This window comes from Dermacentor andersoni, chromosome 2 (assembly GCF_023375885.2).
Source record: "Dermacentor andersoni chromosome 2, qqDerAnde1_hic_scaffold, whole genome shotgun sequence".
Taxonomy (NCBI): domain Eukaryota; kingdom Metazoa; phylum Arthropoda; class Arachnida; order Ixodida; family Ixodidae; genus Dermacentor; species Dermacentor andersoni.
The window spans coordinates 150,277,710-150,302,143 of record NC_092815.1 but is presented as its reverse complement, the minus strand read 5'-3'; the positions used below and the strand labels follow the sequence as shown (position 1 = coordinate 150,302,143).

Here is a 24,434-nt window from a genome sequence, read left to right as displayed (position 1 = left end):
ATGTCCCATCAAGTTGTGCCTCACAATTGTTGCAAGAGTTTATATGCGCACCAAGGTGCGCTCCTCTATCTACATTTTTGTTTATTTGTTGCGCATGTTCCCTGAGTCGCTCATTGATGCAATGCCCTATCTAGCCAAGCTATGTCTTAGCACATGAGAGTGAATTGTATAAACCACGCCGACCGTGCACAACATGTATGAAGCATCATGCCGAATTCGGCGTCCTCCTCTGCCCTCTCCGCAGGTGCGGGAGCATAGCTTTAAAAGCTTGTTCGGTGCAGAAAACGCCAAAGGAACACTATGCCTGCAAGCAATTTTCTTGAGTTGATAGATGACCTTATGTGTTTAAGGGACCGCGCAGGGAACATGCACAAAAAGTAAACAAAAATGTAGATAGAAGAGTGCACATTGTTGCGCATATAAACTCTTGCAAAAATTGTGAGGCACGACTTGATGGGACGTCGATTCTTGGCAAAAGCATGAATGAGCTTGGGCGGCTTGCCTTAGAGGCCTACGACATAAAAAGGCAAAATGATAATTGCATCAGTGACATAGCTTTGTCCCTGCACCCATCTGAATTTGAGTTCCTACGTTTGCATATGTGATAATTTGGGAGATCTCTGTAATGTAATGTGTGCGCCTGTGCAGTTGTGTGGCCTAGGGCATACATAGGTATGCATCAACGACGAAGAAATAAAGAAGTTGTCAGTTAGTGCCAGCGTGTGTCGTATCTGCCTTTTGCGGTTCGTCTTAGGTGTTTGCGCTGCAAGTTTTAAGTTCAGAATTATGTGCCAACTAGGCCAAATGAAGTTTTACTCTTAGTCAAGCGAGCTCAATATATAGTCTGTGCAAAAGTGTGGAGCGTCAGTACAGAGTAACAGTTCAAACACATGGCTCTGTAGTTACAGTTCAGTATGAAACGAGATAAGATTTCTTAGCATTTCTTTCATTTACTAATTTCATTGTATTAGGACATGTAGCATACTAGCAACTGGCATGCTTACAATGTACAGTGCTCTTTTTTAATATCCAGACAATTGTTTTACTGGGGCAGAAATGTGCTTTCTTTTGGGCCCAGAAGTGAACATATTATATTTCTTACATTTGGTGTAAAATAAATTTTCTTCACTGTCAGTGTGTGTCTCGTGCATTTTTCCTTTCAGCAAGTAGCAACTGCTCTCGAAGGCGTTTGCTGGCCTCGGAGGCACTGCCGATAAGCTAGGACGACTGTATAAAAGCTTTGCAAAGAGGGGCTCTGTGATCAGCGAAAGGGAAAAAAAAATGAAGACGTGCGGTGACGGGTTCATTCGCCATTGGACCACGTGTGCGCGTGACTTGGTCGATTCAGCGGTGGCCCTGTGCCGTCGATTGGACCACGTGTGGCGAGCCCGCGGCGAAATGCTTCGTGGCGGTACGCCGCGCCTATGCAGCAGCAGACGGAACACCGCAGGCCAAGGTGTCGGACGCCGGCGTTCGCTCCGAGCAGGTGCGACGCCTGCTCGGGTGGCAGCTCACGGACGGCCGAGTTCCCTTGAGCCTTGATCGCCGGCGTTCGACATTTCGGCCTGCGGTGTTCCGTCTGGTACTGCGTAAGCGCGTGACCCGCGCCACCATGCATTTCGCTACGAGCTTGCCGCACCTAAACTAAAATGCCTTTAATTCCTTCACAATACTCCCATTGTACCTCCCAGTCAAATGGGGGAGGGGGGGGTGAAGTGGGCGTATACGGTACCCCCGTTGTGTGCCCAATTAATGCCCACGTCAATGGGAGTTTTATCGTACGCCCTTTCAATGGGAGCAAAAAGATGTACAAAAGGGAATGCGCTAGAGGACAAGCAAAAAACGCCCATCTGGGTGTTTTTTTGTTTACAGTGTAGCATGGTCCCACTGTTATAACTGTTGCTATGCAACGCGAAGCATGAGCCTAGTCTCTCGAAGCACTACTTTGCATGACATATGTGCTGGAATATACTAGCGGCTTCACTTTATAAGCTGTTCCTAAGCGATGCGACGGGTGCCTCCAATCACTTTGTCGCAAAAGGGCCATATCTGTAAGGTCTTTGTTGAGCATGCGTCTTTGGCTTAATGAATCTGGCATTATGCTGCTAGCGGGGAACGGGTGGGGGCGGGGGCTCACTCAAATCGGTGGGTTGTAGCCGGCTGCTGCAAGGATTCGAACCCAACGGGAGCCTAACAGAAAACCGGAGCTGAACCATTATTTTCCGCAGCACCGAACCGATCTTTCTTCTGCCATCTCAGAGCCGAAGATCCGATGGAAGTTACTGAAGGAACCATTTCGAAGCAATTGTCGACAGCTTCAGAGAAGGTTCGTTGTTGCTGAAACTGTACGTAAGCAAACGAGGGCTCTTCAATCCATAAGGCGCAGTGCGTGAAGGTTTATCTTGGGAACGAATCATGATCTTATACATCGTGATTGAACTATGCATCAATCGTCGACTCAACTACATATTGGACTGTCTATGTATATGATGGGCTGTGTATGACTATCTGTAATATACAGGGAGCGGGGACGACACTGCGCACTTCTGGAGGTTACTAGTGCTGAGGGCATCTGCTGTGACAGGCACAGTAGCACCCTGGTTGCGTTGTGCTATCCACCTATTGTAGTTCGCATATCGCGAATTTCTGTAAGTTTAGATGCTCCCTATCGGCGACGAGTTCCAGTGGAGTCGCCTCCTCGATAACACTGACTAAACTATGCATAGTGCTGATGGCATGTCGCTTCATCAGCTAGTTACGATGTGTTTACATGTGCACGTGCGAACCACAAATGCTTTAGTCGCTTCTATCGCACCCTTGCATTTTTAGTGCAAATGAAATCTGCACTTTTCAGTTTCGTATAGCATGTGTTAAACTACACGGACAAAGCACCAAACCATCTGGTTTACAATATATTCAACAAAATAAATTGTGCACGCATTTGTGTGCCACGTGGGCGCATTCAAAGCAATTTGACAGTCCTCCTGCTTCAGTAGAAATGTAGAAAGACAGGTTCTTTACTGAAAATAGGAGCGTAAAATGACACGCTGTAATCTTCATTTAAAAGCAGTTCATCACAAGCATGTTTCTAAGGCTGATGATAGTGTTAAGTGAGGGCTAGCTAGAGATGGTAGAATAAGTACGCCTCCGGCTGCTTCATTTTGCTTCTAACAAAACGAAATAATTAGGTTACTTGGTTAAACAGAATAGAAATGGTAATAAAATTAACTCTACAGCTCTGTCAAGGAGTCACACTTAAAGAAATGCACATAAACATCAGAACGAACGGCAAACTCGTCCCCATTGTGTTTTGAGCCCATGCCAGCCATAAAAAAAAAAATCTAGGGATACCTAAACAAAACACACATAAGTTGTGAATGCGAAAGCAGTAATGTCCAATTTAGCGCCGCTGAGCGGTCCTACGAGTTCAGCGCTGCGAGGAATGTACAAGACCAGTACCTGCTTCCCGTGTCAGAAAGCAGCATCAGCCTGCGGTGCTAACGCCGTTTACAACAACCGACGTCCAGCGCAACGAGGGCCAGAGGAAGCAGTAGCAGCCACCAAGGCCGGCAGGCGCGCGAGCCAGCTCACCCCGGCAGGGTTAAAGGATACGGTGCGCGCGGCCGCCCGGGCTGCCCGGGGCTTTCTCCAGTAGAACGCGCGCCCTCTCCCTTCCGTCCCCTGAAATCTTGAGCGCGATGGCAGGCGGCCCACTTCGTCCCCGCTTTCCACAGTTGCGTGTGCGAGATGGAGCCGCAATAGCCGGCTAACCCTCGCACGCTTTCACTCACACATACAGCATACGGAGCGCTGCGACGTATTCATCGCCCTGAAATGCACCTTGTGTGTCCATATAATTATTAGCAAAATAAAAATGAGGATCTTTTCGCGCCTTGCTTCGTTGAGCTATGTTCCATCAGCTAGCTTACCAAGGAAATTTTCAACGCAAGAAGTCCTCCGAACAAGAATACATGATGGCCGTCTCAGCAGCAAGATCGTGAAGCAGTGTGTACAAACAGCTTCTCGAGTTCGCCCGACAGAAGTAAAAGACTATTGATAAGTTCGACAACCTCTACCTTGCGGCATACTTTGGAAAGGCTTTTTCATGTTGTATAACTATATATAAGGGGTATACAAGCGGTTGGTTGGGATGATAGGCTACTCAGAGACAATATTGGAGCTCAGCGCGCCAATGGAAGTTTACGCTACGTGTAGGGTGTTTCGAACCGCACAGTTGTTGCAGACGCTAATAACGCCTTCACAATGGAAGATTTCGGCCATCTTGATGTACAGTGTAAAACGTGTGTAGCCTGATGCCAGCCTAAATTCGAATAATGCGAAGTGTTAGCTACAAACAGCAACAAAGCGATAGCCCATAGAATATCAATATTGAGAGGGAACTATGTGTGTGCAATCTGTCTTGCTATCTGAGGTGGAAATTGCCTCTTTATCCGTTATCCTACATACGCGTATGACAAGACGACAAGCATTCTGTAACGATAACCCAGCCTTGCCTCCATGTACCGCTTTATTTTTTAGACCTTTGGTGATGCGTTGTAGTGTATTCAAATGTTTGCTTTCGCAAATAATAAATCAATTGATAATCACCGCAACGTGTCTTTTTCGTGTACCTCCACCTGTATTCGTGTGTTTAGCGCTTTTTCGCCTCTATGTGAAATAACGACTAGCCGATTCTTTCCCACAAATAACCCGATAAATCGATTTCTACCTCCCTATATAGTGGCAAGGAGAGACTTGGCAAAGACACTTAGCGCAGCCCATGATGATCACCACACAGAGGCAATTAAAAATATTCTGCGTAAAGCACCCTCAGGTATTTATTTCTCAAGACGTTGGCGCAGTGATCTCTTACCTTCATGAAATAAAAATAAAAATAGATTCACCAAATATTTGGTAACGTCCTTCCTCCCAGACGCCAATAGTTTATTTCCGACAGTTTACGACTCCTGCTTCTATTCGGCAGTTTACAAGAGTTATATCGAAGCGCCGAAGTAGTACGGGATTATTTTTACGAAAGACGTTCAACTAGCGTAACGAAATTGCGGATCAGTTTCAGTTATGGGTAGATGCATCTCTACTGCAATGTCAAATGTCAAAGCCTGTCTGTCCGTGGTTTTGACGCCATGGTAGATGCTGGTATGCGTTTTGCGACGAAGTATGCGAAAAGCGAGAAAAGGTTGTTGCTCTAAGAACGGCCCTTTTTGGTAGAGGCTTCTAGTGCGCCAATGGTGTGAGGTATGGATCGCTGTGGACTTCGTTGTCCCGGTCCATGGCCCGCACAGAGATTTGTCACGCAGGTTTTGCCTGTGAAGGCGAGCTGTGAGACTGCGCCACTCTGAGACTATTGTGCGGAGGCCTGCCGGTTTACGTTGGCAGGCCCCATGCGGTGTGTTATATTGTAGACTCACTCCCTCAATTTCGACATCTATCCTCATACGCGGTAGGAAGAATTTTGTTAGGTATATAAAGACATGTATAGGTGCCTGCCTGAAGCACACGCCAAGTGTCACCTCTTCCTGGCTGAGGGTGAGGTCCATGGTGTCACCTCCTGCTGTCCTTTACATGCTCCAGTATTCAACTGTAGCGTTGGGGTACAGGCTCCGGCAGCCACACTTCAGTTCCGGCTGGTTAAGTGTGGCCTCTAACGATGTCCTCAGCCCTGTGGCTCCAAAGGCTCCTTCTGGCACCTATACTATCTCATGTTTGATTCCGGGGCTTGATCCTCCGTGTTGACGAATGAGTCACAGGAGCGTCTTGGCTAGTCTTCCGCTGCGGCAATTGCTACAGGCTTGCGGCGCGTCAACGATTATGGTAAAACACTCTCCTCACGCGTTACCAGTTACTACCACAAGGTCGACAGTGATGTCTTCAGCTTCGGAGAACTTGCGGTCCCTGATGGTGATGCTGGCAATTTCTGCGCGCGCAGAGTGCAGTGCCCTGGCGACATGAGCTCATGTCAGCTCTGACCGAGAATCATTTGTCAGACTCTTGGCTCTCGCTGCCCTTCTGCCTCAATGCAGTTCCGAGTGCACGTCACTGCACTCGGGAGGATCGTGTAGGTTACCCTAATTTCGTCCGAGAAGTCTACGAGTTCTCTTTTGTTCGTGAGTCAATCTCCGTAGCCTTTACTCTATTAAAGATCTGTAGGTATTTGTTATAGGAGCCGTTCAACTTGAAGTTGAGCTGCACTTCCCAATGTGCGAAATAGTTCTTGGTGACGCCAAGGTCTTGCTCGTCGAGGGGCACTAGGTGAGGTCCAGGGTCTCATTATAGAATTTGCAATTCATGGCTTCTACCTATTCAATTTCTAAAATATTAAAATTGCATTCTGGAGATTTAAGTACCTAAATCGAGATCTGATGATGAGGTACGTCCTAGTAAGGGACTCCAAAATAATTTCAACCACCTGCGGTTCCTTAACGTGCACTAATACATGGTACACAGCCGTTATTGCAGTTCAACCTCAGTGAAATGCGACCCCCGCGGCTGGGATTTGAACCCGCAATATTGCGCTTAGCCTGCTCAATTTCTGATTTAAGAATGTTGTGATTCGGTCGACTTTATGTGGCCCTGTTTACTATCATCGCTCATGCGAGGCTCACCGTATCTTCTTGGAGCTCTTTTCAATTGTTTGTGACGCTGTTGATCATTCGAGTCACCTGGGCCGTGGCTATGTTAGTCTGTGTCCAATTGCCTCGTATTTACTAGGTCTGGACTTCCGGAATGATTTCCGCATGAAGCGTAACCTTCTGCATCACAAATATGGTGTATCGGCTGCTGTGTATTCTTAATATATAAAAGAAATTAAATTATGCGGTTTTACGTGCCAGAACCACTATCTGATTATGAGGCACACCGTAGTGGAGGACTCCGGAAATTTCGACCACCGGGGGTTCTTTAACGTCCACCTGAATCTAAGTACACCGGCGTTTTCGCATTTCGCCCCCAACGAAATGCGGCTGCCGTGGCCGGGATTCAATCCCGCGACCTCGTGCTCAAGAGCCCAACACCATAGCCACTGAGCAACCACGGCGGGTCTTAATATATCGCACTCATCCGGCGATGAGGCTATGCCACATTCGTTGGCGTGCTGATTCATGCAGTCATTGGCTTCCTGGAGCCGGTCACTTGTTTCTCCAAGTGAATAACGAATGCCTGTGTTCCTGTGGAGCAGTTTCGGTTGCCCTGACATCACACAATTACAGAATATCAGGGGAATCACCATGCCATAAGGTATGCCATTCTTCGGCAGCTTATGGCGTCGGATCACTGGACAAGCGTTCACATTTCCGAGGATCTTCTGCACATAACCTACTTGACATACTACCTCGACGACGGCATCATGACTCACTTTTTCAAAGGCCCCTTTTATATCGACGGCCAGGACTAGGCTTTCGCCGTAGAAAAGTGGTCTGGTCAAGACCATCATCAATTCTTGAGGAGGAGGACGTCTTGAGAAGGAGGACGTCTTGAGTTAAGAGGTAGAGGTGGAAATCCAACATTGCGTTGGATACGAGGGCAGTACCTTCGAGAGGGCCCATGAGCCGGGTCAGCGCCACTCGCTCGAAGAGAGTGGCGATGCATGGCGTTAGCGAAATTGTTCGCAGGCACTCGAGATCTGATCTCTTACCAGGCGTAGGGCTCATGACGATCGCTGTGCATTTCCTCGCCTGAGGCAGCGTCCCTGTTTCCCACCGCTCTTTCATGCAGCAAGTCAATTCTTTGATCTGGACGGGCCCCAGGTTGCGTATGATCAAGTTTCCAATCATATAACCACCCAAGTCAGTGTTCTTGGTTTCTTCACGAACCGCCGCATACACCTCGTCCTCCGTGATAGGACAATATAGTTCGTTGTTCTCTGCCCCGTGATAGACTGCCGAGCTTGGTGGAGAGCCTCTCATGCCGATGTGTCTTCGACTTAGCTTTTGTCGACGATCAACAACGTAGCCTTCAAAGGTGTGGACGATGCGCTGTAATGTCGTGTTAATTTCAGAGCGAGATTTGCGTGGGCGATCATGTGGCTCAGTCGGGTTCATGTTATTACCATGCCCAGGGTGCCCTGAGCAAAAAAAAAAGTCGCAGCCCTGCCGGAAAGGCGAAGCATCAGTTGTCGTACCAAATTAACAGACAGCTACACGAAGTGAGCGTACTAGTTCCATCGGCCGTTTAAACTCAAGCAAGCAACACAAGCAAACATCAACACATCACACCTTATGACAGTGGACACTCGCTGTCAAAACGCTAGTGTGAGTGAGTGTGGCACCAGCAGCGAGCGAAGTTACCTTCGTGCTGTCTATCGCTTCAATGTAAACGCGGTGAGAACACAGTGTTCACCCTGGTATGAGCTGTCTTCAGTTCCATTTCAACATACCGCGCGTGACCGCACGCGGCCGTTGAAAGTACACACATTTCCTGTAATTCCTACCTGCTGTCCGCCCTACCGCGCACGAGATTGAGCCGCAATCTTCAGTTCCCCGTGCGCCTAGTCGCGAAATACGCAGTTGCTGCCCGAGTACAACGCCACCCCCTCCCTCCCTCCATCCCCCGACGGCCTTTGGCGCAACGAAAGACGACGCGTTTGCTCTCCGCTTTGCTCCTTCGTGCCCGGCAGACCGAGCGGCGATTGCCGGCTCCCCGCACGTGGTTTTACTCGCACGTAGAGAATACAACACACTGCGATGGTTTTATCACCCTTCACCCTTATACGGAATATCATACATCATATATGATATTATGATACTGGCATACTGGTGATATATGTATACTGGTACTGGTGGTATATGTATTATGATACTTATGATATCACATGTATATATATGACAGTATACATTATCTGTCATGATATATGACAATATACAGTACCAGCAACATGTCTTCAAGTAAAACAAAAGAGCACTTGAAATGTGCATATTTCGTGGTGTCTCAATATATCAGATATGTCTGTAATCACATAAATGTTGTTATATTGATATTTATGTTCCTGGCCAACATTTTTTCTTGAACTGCAGTGATCAATTACATCAAGGAAAGAAAACTTGTCAACTGCCACACTCCGTACCACTCATCGATGAACAATGGAAGCATCACGCGTTATCACTACGACAGCTCCAGTAGGAAGTGCAAGAGAGTATTTGTTTTTAACGGCGATCAATACTTCCCCGCGCGACGTCATTGTGTCTCCATGTGCAACGCAAGTGAGTCCCTCATTACATTAATTTATTTCCTATACTAGTGCTTTTGGGGATTTTTTTTATTTGTACGGTCATTGCACACAAGCTAACAATCTGCTGGAAGCTTACAAACACTATAAGACTGCTTTGAGTAGAGTGTACTTATTGGCGGCGAGGAGTTACGGAGTCGCCATCGGTCGGAAGCGCCTCCCTTGCATAGTATGAGGGATCAAGCGGCGCGCTCCTCATAGGTTTCGCTTACGGTGCTCAATAAAAACACCACACGGCAGCCCTCCTGGACATTTATGTAGGTACTCTCAAAACGAGTGAAGTTTTTGACTGTCGATATAACAATCTTGGGCTAACTGAAAGCACAGAATCGTTTACAGACGCTATCTCTTTACCGAATACGTAGAGTGAACGCCACTGCGCGGGGTCTCCGCGATGAAGTCTCCAGAACCGGCTTCTTGCGTGATAGGTAGGCAAACGCTGAGAGTAACTATGTGAAATATGTTCTCATAGTGGACTGTCTGTATAACCAAATGGGGCACAACAGAATGAAACCTCAATGCAGCGTTTGCACGGGTTCGCAGCGACCGACTGCGCGTCTGCAGGCATGTCCGCGCACAATGTTTTGCTTTCGCTGTGAGCCCGTTTTCGCATCGTGCTGTGAGCTTTAGGCCGCAGCATATGTGCATTTGACAGCACACTAGCAGCCATTGTTGCGTGTAAAAACTGTTCAAAAATAATTTCGTTATAGAGACTTCGACGCCTGGCGACTGTGATGTGCCGTCGCGACGATTCAATCTTTCTTCGTCCTCTAAATTCTTGGACATTTTACTATTATTTTTCATTTTGCGCCGCATTGTATGTTTATCGGTCTTCTCAGCGTGCAATTTCCCTCTGCTTCTCTTTTGTAAGCCAGTGCATTATTTCATAACACAAACATGACCATATACCATGCCTTTTTTTAATGTGCGTCTTACTGCTCCCTTTCCGTTCTAGTGAACTTGCCAGTATCTAGCATCACCAGGTTCATAGAGGCAACCGTCGTGCCATTAGCCGGGCAACGGGCGCGGGCGAACATCTCAGTGTGCGTTTTCTGCTACTCGCCGAACATCGCAGTCCCAGCGCCGTAGCAGAAATCTTCCTCGCCTCTGTGGTTGCTGCGTACCAGAGTTGTAGCCAATGGCTGTCTGCCGGTTCTAAGTTTCGCGAGCCAAACTTCACGGGGCTCCTTGTCCTGCGGCTACGTGTCCATAAGGCTGACACCGGGGTCCGTTGCGTACGTCCAGCATTGCGGCACCGAGCAGTCGCCTACCAAACTGCACGCCTCCAAAGGCAGTCACTACCTATTATAGTGATTTCAAATATAGTCAAACAGGCACGCAAGGCGGGAAAGCCTCACCACTTAATCAGAACCGCGGCGCAGGTAGGACTTTAAACCTTCGTTCTCAGCTCACTTCGGCGCTTCCGAAGCAGACGACGCGGCGGCTGTATCCACGTGATCCCTCACGCCACGTCACGCCGACGGTGGCGCCAGCCTTTCCAGTGGTGGAGCTCGCCGCCCATAGCAATGACATTTATTCGCATATACTCGAACGTCTCACTTGAGGTGCAGACGCAATAATGATGCTTGTTTTTATCACACTATTTACACCACTATATCAGAGAAGCCAACAAACAAAGACACGAAGGAAAACATAGGGGAAATAACTTGTACTTATTGAATTAAAGAAGTGTTAAACTTTTGCCAATGAAAATGGATGTAAAAGAAACTTGCCGCAGGTGGGGAACGATCCCACGTCTTCACATTGCGCGTGCGATCGCACGCGTAATGCGAAGAGTTTTCTTTGGTGTCTTTGTTTGCTGGCTTCTCATGATATAATTAATGAAAATCGGGCCCATCGATTAACCCCCTTTGTTCTCGCATTTACACCAGTAGTAACTATTTATCGTATCACAAACGAGCACGTGCGTACGGAGACAAAGAAAGAAAGGGAACACATCGAGGTTAACATGATTATTATTTCCTGCCCACTCCTCTAGTTAACTATTTTAGTTGTCCCCGTTAAAGAGAAGGGAAAACGCTTATACCTAAAAGAAAGGACGAGGCACAGACGACGAAGCTGTTAGGGTAAAATCGTTTGCACTGTAATTGCTACCGGGCTAGCATTAAGCATAAAATATCTATTTTCATACTTTTATGTGACAGTACTCCGCGAAACATTATGTTTAAAATGCGTAATGTGTTACCATGTGGCTCGGCAACAAATCGCACATGACACTGAAATGCGCTTTTAGGGGACGGATCTAATCCCGGAAACAGTGAAAACCTCCATGCAGTACTGGTTTTGTTACGGCCCATGTTCATTCACGGTGCACATGGTAAGCTTGCCTAGTCAGACCAGGTGAACTGCTATACGAAAAATCTTCGTCTCGTATGGGTTTTTTCTTGCTTCCTGATTAGGATGCGCGCAGTGACAAATGTCAACGTTCACTTTACCATGTTGACTTATTACCATACCTTATTAATACGTAATGTCCTACTCATTCGATGCCATTTGCTGAGAAATACAATCTAGAAGAAGCAATCCCACGCTCATAAGCTGCACGAGCTCCCTTTTCATAGAGACCACTAGTGTAGTACAGTCCCCTAAAGATTGCGACAGAACACACCTCATGGTGACTGTCGATTGTAATGCGTTAGCATATAATCAAAATAGCGAAACACGTACCGTGTTGCCACCGTCGAAACGCGTTATGTATGAGGCGTTTATTGCAGTGCAGCTGCCCCTTCAGGCTTCTCAGTGAACACTCGGTGCCACTAGAGCCACCGCTGCTAAGCCTTAGCTGGGTTTCGGAAATGCATGGCGTGTACTGCAGGCACTGGGCAGGGGGCACGCTGCTGGTCAAAAAAAGGAATACAACGACAAGCGCATGCTTGCCCCTTTCGATATAGCACCGACTTGTTTGGGCCTCCCACTGCAAACCTACAACTAGTGCTACTAGGCGAACACCTCCGTTGTGTCTGATGGCGGTGCTGGGTTTCTGTTCGACATTCTGGAACTCCGCACTCGGACGCTACCACCAGCTATTGAAATGGATTATCCAGGACCGTCCTAGGCTGCTGCTCCCGCGCCCCGGCCATTGTCTGCTCTGGCGTCATCCGGTATCGTGATTCTGCTATTTTTAGCGGGACAGACGACCAGCACGATGAAGACTAGCTCGCCGAATGTGATCTTGTAAGTGCCTATAATAAGCGAGTCGACCGCGCCAAGCTCACTTATGTGATCTTTTACTTCACTGACGTGGCAAGCCTTTCGTTCATCAATGATGAATCCAATATTACCCCCTGGTTGGTTTTCGCGTCAACTTATACAGATGTCGTCGGCCGTCCCGCCGTTCATCGGTGCGCCACCGGAACTTTCTGCTTCCGTTTGCTGTCGTTACTTCTTGCGACGGTTCTGCTTCGCCTTACGTGTGCAATCCGTCCGCCTGCCCATCATCCCTACTGCGTGGCGAGGGCCTGGGCACCTCTGAAGCGTTCGATTGCGTTCTCCCGGTTATCACGTTTCGTGATACGGCATCACTTCCTATTTGTGCGGTCCCTTCTCCCGCCGTGACCGATGCCCCTGTAGACGTCTACTCTCGGGCCATGGACGAAGAACTCACACCTGCGCAGTGAAAAGAAATTATGAAGTGCCTCCAGCGTTTCCGTGCCTCATTTGACATTGACCAAGCATCCTTGGGCAGTCGTTCATCGTATCGACACCGGTGCACAAACAACATTGCGCCAGCGTCCACATCGTGTGCCGACCGCTGAACGCCGGATCAACGACGAGCCAGTCGACAACACGCTGGAGCGTGGCACCATCCAACCCTCTAACAGTCTCTGGTCATCTCCGGTTGTCCTCGTCAATTAAAAAAAAAGATGGCTCCATAAGGTTCCGCGTCGAATGTCGCTGCCTTAAACAAATAACTGAAAAAGATGTATATCCTCAGCCGCGCATCAAGGGTGCCTTGGACAGTCTACAGGGAGCGGAATTCCTTTCCTCGGTGTATCTGCGGTCCGGGTACTGACAAGTGCCAATGCCAGAAGCCGATCACCAAAAGACAGCCTTTGTAATGCCTTATGGGATATATGGATTTATGGTCATCTTGTTCGGCCTCTGAAACGCGCCTGCCACTTTCGAACGAATGATGTACACTATTCTTCGAACGCTGAAGTGGAAAACATGCCTCTCTTATTCAGATGGTATTGTGGTTTTTTCCACCGACTTTGCGTCTTACCTGAGCCGCCTCGAGCAAGTCTTTGCATCCTTACAGGACTGCGATCAAACTTGAAGAAATGGCACTTCGGAGCTCGCACGCTTAATATTCTTGTTCACATGATTTCAAAAGACGGCATCCACCTGAAGCCTACGAAACATAGCGCCGTATCCGAGTTCCCTAAACCAACTACCATGAAGGAACTTCGCAGCTTCGTCGGCCAATGCTCATATTTTCGATGCTTCGTCCGTAACATTGCCTCTATCATCGCCCCCTTGATGCAGCTTCTCACCGCCAGTTCTGACCTGTGGGACTTCCTTGACGCAATTCAAGAGTTGCGACACGCTCTCACCGGGCCTTTTGTACTGCGACAATTCGATCCCTCTGCTCCAACCGGGATCCACACGGACGCTCGTGGTGTCGACCTCGGCGCTATTCTTGCACAACGCAAGGCTGGCTTCGAAGAGTACGTCATCGCGTATACCAGCCGCACCCTTACCAAAGCCGAGGCGAACTACTCGTTTAATGAGAACGAATATCTGGCTATTGGAAAATTTGGTCCTTATGTGTATGGGCGTCCATTTGACATCGTGATCGACCATCATGCCGTATGCTGGTTATCTTCACTACAAGATCCATCTGGTCGACTCGCTCATTGGGCAATGCGCCTACAAAACTAGGACACCCGCGTTATTTATCGCTCACGCCAAAAACATTCAGACGCAGACGCTCTAGCCCGGTGACCTCTGCTCTCTAGTCCTGTCCACTCGTCTATTTCCACCTGCTGTGCCTTCACCCTCAGCAATTCCGGCACGCCATCACAGCAGCGCGAACTCCCACGGATATGTTCCCTTATAGACTTCCTGTCTAGCCAGTCGCCAGCTCCGGTTCATTCGGATTCTCCGTCGCGAAGCGGCGCAGTTCATTATTCGAGATAACCTGCTGTACCGCCGCAACTACAACTCCATCGGCCGCAAGTAGTTGCTTCTTATTCCCCGACAACTCCACTCCGACATCTGAGCTACGTTCCACGACGACGTACAATGCGGCCAAACCGGTGTATTAAAGACATACTCTCGCCTCCGGCTTTGGTACTACTGCCGCGGTATGTACTGTATCGTTCACCAGTATGTCCAGTCATGCCCCACGTGCCAACGACGCAAGACGCCACCTCAACATGTCGCTGGACCGTTGCAACATTTACCATGTCTCAAGCGAGTGTTCTACATTGTCGGCAATGACCTATACGGTCCGCTTTCTAACACTCCAAATGGCAACCGCTGGGTTATATTTGCTATCGACCACCTCAAGCTGTACGCTGAAACTTAAGTGCTAGCATCTGCCACAGCAAATAACTTCACCAGTTTTATACCTCAAAATCTGATGCTACACCATGGAGCACCTGGAGAAGTACTGAGCAACCACGGTCGTGTTTTCCTCTCCGACGGCATTTCAGCATAGCGGAAGGAGTGTCGCATCGTACATCGCACAGCCACGGCATATCATCCTCAAACTAATGAGATGACGGAGCATTTAAACGGCAGCCTTGGCGACATGTTGGCCGTGTATGTTTGTATATACTCATATTGCGATTTCATTCTGCCTTTTGTAACCTACCCTTACAAGACTACTATGCAAAGCACCATGGCTTCTCCACTTTTTTTATCCTTTACGGACACAAACCTTCATGCACTATGGAGACAATTTTACCTTACCGCTCAGATGCTTCAGAGTCGACGACTCTTTCTCGAGCGGCTGCAAACGGCGAAGAATTTCGCCAGCTCGCTCGTTCGTTCACATCCCAGGACCAGGGGCGCCAATAGCATCGCCACGATGCATCCACTACGACTACATACTTTGCGCCTGGCTCGCTTGTATGGTTGTGGGTGTCCTGTACTTCCCCAGGCCATTCCTCCAAGCTACTCTCCAAGTACCACAGCCCTTATCGGGCACTGAAACAAACATCCGCGGTTACATACCTAATCAAACCGATATAAGTGTCTTCCGACCAGCGTCGTCGCGGCCAGGAAATTGTCCACGATTCCCAGCTGAAGCAGTGTCATGAGCCCCTGTTTTTTCTATTCTTTTGGTCGCCAGGACGACTGCTTTTTCCGCGGGGCGTGATTGTACTGAAGGTACTGGACAGTGGGCGCGGTGCTGGTGAAAGAAGAAGATCACGACAAGCGCTTGCTTGCCTGTTTCGCTATAGCACCGACTTCTTTCGACCTACCGCTTCAAACCTACCACTACTGCTGCTAGGTGAACACCCCCGTTTTAGGTGCAGCGGTTTGTGCGAACCCTTAGAAATGCGTCATACGTGAACCGCCCTCCTCTCTCGGGTGGCGATGCTGACAATGTGTCGTCACAAATAAAGATTCCCAGGTGTTGTTAGCAATCGCCTAAGAGACGCGAAGGCGAACGGCTTGTAATACGTACTCTAAATCACCTTAGTCCACCCTAATCCACCTTGCCCTCTTCATCCACACTAATTCACCCCAATACACCTTTATCCACTGTTATTCACCTTCATCCACCTTAATCGACCTTAATCTACATTAATCCAACCACTGATCAATTAATAATTCACTTTGGTAATCGCAAATCATCTCTCATACTCGGCTGGAGATCCTTTGGTTCGATTCTGGCCTTCATTGGGTCACGTCATATGTTCGGTACCTAACAACGCGACCTTGCAACATAGAGGTCTACTTCTTTCGCCTTAAAATGTTTGCTTCATCGTGGCGCTCTGGTGCCTCCGATCGCCGAAAACTGTTCCCTCGCTTGCCCCACAGCCAATGGCACATGCTCAGTCACCTAAGTTGACCAAAAGTTTATTGAAGATCGGCATATACTCAGTGCATTGATGGCGCTATTCGCTTAAGCGTGGGCGTGAGGGCATTGATTGAAAGCTGCACTACAAGTCACTGCGGTTACACTCAAAGCTACACTGAAAGCTGCAGGTAACATTATAGCGATTAGCGCTTTTCAAATGCATCGGCACACCGTAGCAAAACCGCCGAAACGCGTCAGGGATAATGCGTGCATGCGCCTCGGCTCCTCTCGTGCAATGCCTTTCTAGGCACGCTTTGCTGCCTAGTGGCCAACCCACGAAGTTCTCATGCAGTGCGTCTTTACACATCTTGTTAGATATGATTGTCCGAATATAAATGAGGCTTGTTCGATTTCGCTCCGCACCAAATAAATATTAAAGGTCTATTCTGTCATCGAAGAAATGGCACATACCTAGCTAGTGGCTCATACCCAGCGACCCATGTTGGCATCGAAGAGGTTCATTATAGAGTTGTACACAGCCAGTGACACATACTCACTGACTCAAACTTACGTCAAAGGGGTTCGTTCAATTTCGGCACATACCCCATTGAGCATGATTGTAGAGTAGGCATAAAGGAGGTTCATTGAATCGCGACACATACCCAGTGACCCAAGCTTTGCTGACGATTGGTTTCTAAACGATACCAATAGGAGCATGGACACAGTAATACATAGACCATCCACAGTGACGCAAGTTGGCGGGGAACACAGATAATCGCACAGACAGACAGACAGGCAGTTAGGCTCCGAAAAGTCCGTCAAGTAACCTAAAAAGCTACTAGCATTAAGTCTAACAGAGGAGGGTGATTGCATGGTTTATGATGCATTAGCATTCTTAGGACACTTCACACACATTCTGGGAGCTATGTATGTTTGTCTCCCATAGTCTTCCCGCCAACCTAGGTCACTGGGTAGTCCATGGTCCAATGAGTAGAGCATCGGGATGCTGATCTGAAAGAACAAGGTTCATAACAAATCGTCGGACCAACTAGGGTCACTGAGAATGTGGCAATACGTACATATGGGTTGCTCTTCAGCGAAACTCTTTCACACCTACATGGGTGACTCTCGATACAGGACTGGACAGATACCACTGTTCGATGAAATACTGACGCCGATATTTAGCACTGACTGTGGGCCACGCAGTCTGTACTAGCAAATCGAGCGAAAAATTTTCATCGTTTCCAGGCACCGGAGCCCCAAACTTCCTACCTCGGAGGCAACGCCCGGACTTCTCGACAGAGCCCCTAGATGGCGTAGCGTTTCCAGCAAGAAACGCGAGAAAAATTAAATTATGGGGTTTTACGTGCCAAAACCACTTTGTGATTATGAGGCAAGCCGTAGTAGAGTACTCCTGAAGTTTAGGCCACCTGGGGTTCTTTAACGTGCACCTAAATCTAAGTACACGGGTGTTTTCGTCCCCATCGAAATGCAGCCGCCGTGACCGGGATCCGATCGCGCGACCTCGTGCTCAGCAGCCCAACACCATAACCACTGAACAAACACGGCGGGCAGAACCGCGAGAGTGGAGTCCGATTCCCGCATGTCGCATTGCTCAGCGTGCGCGCGCGCCGGTGAAGCCAGCATATGGCACGTAACGTTCAGGCATCGCAGCCGTGCCCGCACATGGCACTGAGTGTACAGTGGAAGCGCGAAAGAGAAGTTTCGCTGCAACGCTGGCATTGTGCATAACTCTTTTCGGCGATGGCACTGCCTTTTATCGGTGTAATAGTTTAAATAGAAATGATTTACTGTCGGTATTCATCGCAAGATGGGCTCTACCAAATTTCCTAAAGCATACTTTCTTAGGCAACAGCACATGAAGTACGCACTCCGTCTTCGTCGTTCCCACCAATTATTAATGGAATGAGCATTCTTAAGTTATTTCACGATATTTTCGGGTGCTGGCAGGCTTGCTTACTAAACTAACCTACCTACGTGCACCTACCGACCGACCAATCGACTGACCTACATACCTACCTAATTACCTTTTTACATACCTATCTACCTACCTTCGCGCCTATCCACCCACCCACTCTACCTACATATGTACCTATTACTGTGAGTAGTACATTACCAATCTGCTTGATATAATAAAGACTGCGTTTCCTTACAGTGCCTTACGATCTTTCCTGATGGCAGTTTACACTATATAAAATCGTAAAACGGACTTCAAACATACAAAATTAAAAATAACCCTTGAACCAACCACCACACAGACACAAAATGAAAGCATGTTTAAACGATTCTACGCGCAATGCACAAAAATGGAATAGCTCTCATACGCTTGCGCATAACCCACGTTCACAAAGTGGAACGTCACTGTTTTCTTTTCATGCTCCTCAAACCCATCTAACTGGTGACCGTGATTCGTGCTCTAGAACCCCCAGGCGATTCTGCACTCGCCACTCCCTCACCAGAACCCCCTTCCCGCAACGCTCGCCCAGCCCACAACACGGCACTCACTTTTGCTGGTGCCATGAGCCTTTCGGTGCTGCCGCAGAACGCAGCCCTCGCCCGTGTGCCTGGTTGGAAAATGACGGCAGGGACAAGAAATGTCGACGAGTGATTCTTTTGGCACCCTAAGCCATCTCTTTTACATCACCGACACCACCAGTACAGTCAAGCTTTCTGTAGATAATGGCGTCAAGGTCCGTAAATTGCCCGCAGAGTTGGTCTACCGCACTGTTTCCTCCATCTGTCATATTTAGGCGGTTATTGCTACGAGCCTTGTTGTTTACCGATGCGAATTTCTGCTTTTATGCCTTGGTCTGCGCTTATTGATCCATATCAATTTTTGCATCGCCGTCGTCAGCCACGCTAGACTCGGAGTTTCCTTTCCCTCTTCCCCCTTCTGGCTGTCATGACCAATAAGAAAATCCACGAATCTGGCACAAGCCTGAAAGCCACGGGTAGTTGTCCTCACTTCTAACCGTTCGTTTTCGCTCTTCGTATGGCAGTTCCAGTACCGCACGACGGTTTCTGCCGAGAGTTTTCCTCTGTCACCGCTGCACCATTCCGGACTAAGCCTGCGAAGCATGACGTCGTCAATGATTTAAAAAAAGTGGGGACTGGTGGCCCTGTGTAGATTACTGCGCCTTAAATATGGCAACTGTTCCAAACCTTTACCCCCTACCCAATATCCAAGACTACGAAGCACTTGCGCGGATGCACGATGTTCTGTAACCTCGGCCTCGATATAGCATACTACCAAATTTCTGTTGCTGCAGACAACGTTCCTAAGACCACCACTGTCACCTTATTCTGGCTATTGAAATTCACCTGCAAGCACTTCGGCCTTAGAAAAATCACGCAACAATTTTAACGTTTCCCTGTTGTCTTCCGCTGAGGACGGCCGTCCGTGTTTGCCTATGTGAGCAACACATTGGTCGCCGGTGCCTCGCTTTTCGGACACCTTCGACAGCACCACCTCCTCAACGTGCGATTCAACAAGCATGGCCTGATCATCAATGTCGCCGAATACGTACAGGGCGTTACATTATTGTTGTTTTGCGTAACTTTGTTGACCCGAGGACACAGTATTTACTGAATTAGCACGCGCATAATCGCCATGCCAACTACGCTTTTTTGTGGTTCTCGTGAATCGATCACTACAGGTGTTTCATACCTCGATATGCGCCATCGCCTAACCCCTCGAGATGCTACTTCAGAAAATGAAGCCAATTTCCGCTTCTCTTGCTTGGTCCGCCGCCACCAATGATGCCTTCATTGTTATCAAGAAGGACATCTCGTCAGCGCCTGTACTTGTGCACCCGGAGCATGACGCCTCCTCCCTCAAGCGTCACGGTAGATACCTCGGGACGCACCATCGGGGATGTCGTCCAGCCGTCCCTCAGTGGGCAGTGGCGATCAATCGGCCTTTTATACAAAAGCTACGGTCTACGGTAGAACGCTACAGTGCATTGCGACGTGAGCGCGTGAACTACTTGCCGCCTACCTTAAGGTGAAGCACGTTCTGTATTTCTTCAATGGCCGACCCTCCGTTATTTTCACCGGTCACAAGCCCGTACCTACAGCCTTCGCGTCCGCCCGCACTACTTAAAGCCCACGTGAAGTTCGTCAGCTGGTATTTTTGGGGGAGTTCACAGCCAATATCCATCAAGTTAAAGGCGAAAACAGTCCTGCTTAACTTCCAACCCCAGCAGCTTGCAGGTTTACAAGAGCGAGAAGACATACGCGCTTTGATGAGAATGGCTTCAAAATAAACACCCAAAGAAGTACCTGCGTACTCTTCGCAAACAAGAGAGGGGTAGCACCACTGCCTAGTATTAGGAACAAGGGAGACCAAGTTTTTATGAGCAGACAACATCAATTCCTGGGAATCACTTCATACTATAAGCTCACGTTTATTCCCCATATTCAAAATCTGCAAATAATATGTCTGAAAATAATGAAACTTCTAAAGATTCTGTCACGCACTACAGGGGCTAGTGATCAAAAGTGCCTTGTGAACGTATATAACAGTCTTGTGCACTGCAGACTGTGATTCATCATCATCAGCAGCAGCAGCAGCCGCAGCAGCAGCAGCAGCCTGGTTACACCCACTGCAGGGCAAAGGCCTCTCCCATACTTCTCTAACTACCCCGGTCATGCGCTAACTGTGGCCATGTTGTCCCTGCAAACTTCTTAATCTCATCCGCCCACCTAACTTTCTGCCGCCCCCTGCTGCTCGTCCCTTCCCTTGGAATCCGGTCCGTAACCCTTAATGACCATCGGTCACCTTCCCTCTTCATTACATGTCCTGCCCATGCCCATTTTTTTCTTGATTTCAACTAAGATGTCATTAACACGCGTTTGTTCCCTCACCCAATCTGCTATTTTCTTATCCCTTAACGTTACACCTATTATCCTTCTTTATATCCTTATTAATCAGGAATCCGACTCCTAGTTTTCGTCCCTCCGCTAAGCCCCGGTAGCACAGAAGGTGCCCCTTTTTAGCATTTTATATGCTTCATTTGTCCTCCTAACCTCACTGAACCCTATTGCATTCCATTTAATGCCGCCGTGATTACGGAGCTACAATTTATAGTTCTGCACCACCAAGTGTATTCAAAATGCTAGACCCCGTCCGCCATCTGCGTATACGTGTCGTGACCTGTGCTTTCAGGACAAGTCCAATCGAGAGCGTAGAGTCAAATTATTGACCACTTCATCTGCAACGGTCAGACAGCAGTTTCGCATATTTTATGGGAGTACAAGTGAACATTCAACATCCTTCTTATTCAACCATAAACGATATCGCCACTGCTACGCTTTTGCATAACCGACCTGCAGTGAGGAAGCAGTTCGATTTGCATGTGGGGAACCTCATTTAGGAAATGGGTGTTCCTGTTCTTGAAGATTGTCCCATGATTCAAGCCAAACTTTTCCCGCCTGGCTGCGCCAGATCATATACCATGAAACATCGTTTGTAGAGGTCACGACACATGCGCCAGAGGTACATATTAAAATGCATTTCCAGAACTCCAGTATAAGTACTCTTGCACTGAGTTTTACACAGACGCTTCCAAGTCACATGCAGGGCTGTTTTACGCAGCGATTGACCGGTGCACTGCACCCATCCGGTGCACTGCACCCGGAAACTAGTATATTTACGGCAGAAGCCCATCTACTATTGTCGGCAGTGAAGCATATAAGGAAATCAAAACTTCGAAAAACAGTCATATTTACAGACTTCCTAAGCGTCGTAAAAGCCGTGAAGTCACTCTGTAAACACAACGACCCTGTACTCATTTAGCTCTATTCCGTTGTGTGTCGAGCGTACATATATGATCATCATCTCACTATATGCTGGGTACCTAGCCATACAGGCATCGAGGGTAATGTGCCAGCATAACAAATGGCCGCCCACATCAATTACATCGCAAGCTACTATTGCCGCTGCGGTTCCTGACACATATCTGAAGCCTTTCTTACAAAAGAAACAGCGAAGCCACTGGCAAAGCTTGTGGGACGTGGAAACAAATAATGAGCTGCGCGTGAGATCACGTCACAGTTGGGTTTCTGGCCCTCCGCAACAATGTCACGCCGAAGAGATATCCTGTTCCCTCGTCTCAGAATAGGACACATATTTAGACTCATTATTTTCTACTCACTGGAAATGAACCTCCAATCTGCGGTAAATGCGGGGAAAGGCTGACCATACTCCATTTACTCCTGGAGTGTAGGGTAGCTCAAGCTGAGGGAAAGAAATATTTTCCTCTGGCATACAACTGTTGTCTCCCTCTTCACCCGGCTATGTTCCTTGCTAAAGAACCACTTTTTAGGAGCAAAGCATTCGTCGGTTTCTCGAATGATGTTATCCTGCATGTTATTAGTCCTATAGATTCGTAGCGCTTCCCGTCTTCAGAGGATGCCGCTGTGATAGCAGTATTGTGCAGCACGTGCCTCCAGGCCCTTGTGTTTGGAGCGCTCTGGTGAGGCAGTAGTTCCGTGGCCAATCTTTGCATCGGTCGTATCGTATCATTTTTCGCAAAGAACTTGAAGGCTCATAGTACACGTCAATAATTATCGCCATAATCTTATTACACGTAGATTTTACGCACTTTACAACGACTAGTTTTAGGCCCATTTACAACCACGTGACATCAACTTCATAGAACCCATCACTCCACTGCGAAGCCACTAACCCTGGCATGACGCTATTTGGCCATACGTGACCCTTGCGCCACTAAAAACCACATATTCATACATACATTACATCACAGAGCTAGTTACGTCTACATTCAAAACGCTCCACTGTGAACTGGCCGTTGTTCCGATGCACCGCTTGGTGTACTTTCAAATGGGCTCGTCTGCATATCTTAAATTGTCAGGCTGGGTCCGCTTTTGCGCCGGGGCTGATAGCAATCAAGAGGAGGGCCAAGAAATCGATTAAATCTGCCTTGCGTTCAATGGAGCAGCTGAACCAGCTGGACCGGCGCGAGTGAGAGACGCTCTGTCCTATAGCTGTATCACTATGCCTCGTTTGATTTCTGGTTAACGCTGCCTCCATAATAAACCTCTCGACAAAAGAAAGAAAAAGAAATACCAAATTAGGCAGGACAGTGATTTGGACTCGAAGAGAAAATCATGAACGGGAAGGCAAACAGCTCTCGCTAAATATCGTAAAATGAAGAGCAGTTTAACGGCAGAGGTGAAGAAAGACGTTTCGTTCTGCACCTGTACAGTTAAAGCCCTCATATTTACGAAATGTTGCACCACCTGGGCCAGCATAATATCATCAATTGTCTCGATTATTTCCCGCACTATTTTTTTATTTGATATGGAGAATTCCGCGATGTTTATGTGGTATATCTTGCAGTGAAACGTTTTTGAGATAGGCTCTGACTTATGTGCTTTGTGCCACTTATTCTTTCTGATTTTTTGCAGCCGATGACCTTCCAGATAGATGTATAAGGCCAACAGCTCTTGGTACTAAGCCGGCAGCTGAGTGGAATTGTCATGACAACTTACAATACCAAATAATTGTCTGCCAAAAACTGAAGGCCTAATGATGAATAAACAGTGAATAAACAGTGTACTTGTTAGAGGATACAACTATATAAAATCTTTCTGAGAAGAAAATTTTCCGTATAAGGGCACAAGAAGAGCCACAGATACAGGAGAGCATCTTCACCGTTTCATGCCTTTGACATCTGTGGAAGCGCTTGTATTGCCATTCGCAAAATGTTTTTTGTCAAATAGCGCTACTAGTTGTTTGTAACGCGTGAGCTGAAAAGAAGTCCATGGAAATTTGCATATGGCCTTCATATCTATTTTAGAATGGTTTTTACAGAAATGCTGCAGGCCGCATTGCCCAAGCAAGAAGGGCGATAATTAAAGCTCATACACAACAATATAAATATTAGGAACTAAACAAATGAAAAAAGAATAGCAACATTCAAAATTAATTGTCAAAAGCGCTAAGAAATAGAATAACACAGCGAATAAATAGAGTGAGGAATTGCGGATACACAAAGAATTCCATTAAGTGGATTGCGAAGACAAAGAATAGTGATTATACAAATTCTGCAAATTACACAAATTATACAAAATATGCAAACTTCCCTGGTAACATTTAACACCTCAACTCTTACGAGTGAAGCTAGCTTAGGCCACTTTGAGGGACTATGAGGC

At 47.7% G+C, this 24,434-nt stretch overlaps 1 long non-coding RNA gene across 1 annotated transcript in view; it reads left to right on the top strand.

Annotated features, from left to right (window-relative positions):
- LOC140215964 (uncharacterized) overlaps positions 1-23,828 on the top strand; it is a 94,538-nt gene extending 70,710 nt beyond the window's left edge. The window contains exons 4-5 of the long non-coding RNA XR_011892581.1: positions 9,030-9,215; positions 23,688-23,828. This is a non-coding gene — a long non-coding RNA (uncharacterized lncRNA). The remainder of the gene's footprint in view (positions 1-9,029; positions 9,216-23,687) is intronic.
- Positions 23,829-24,434: the final 606 nt, after the last annotated feature.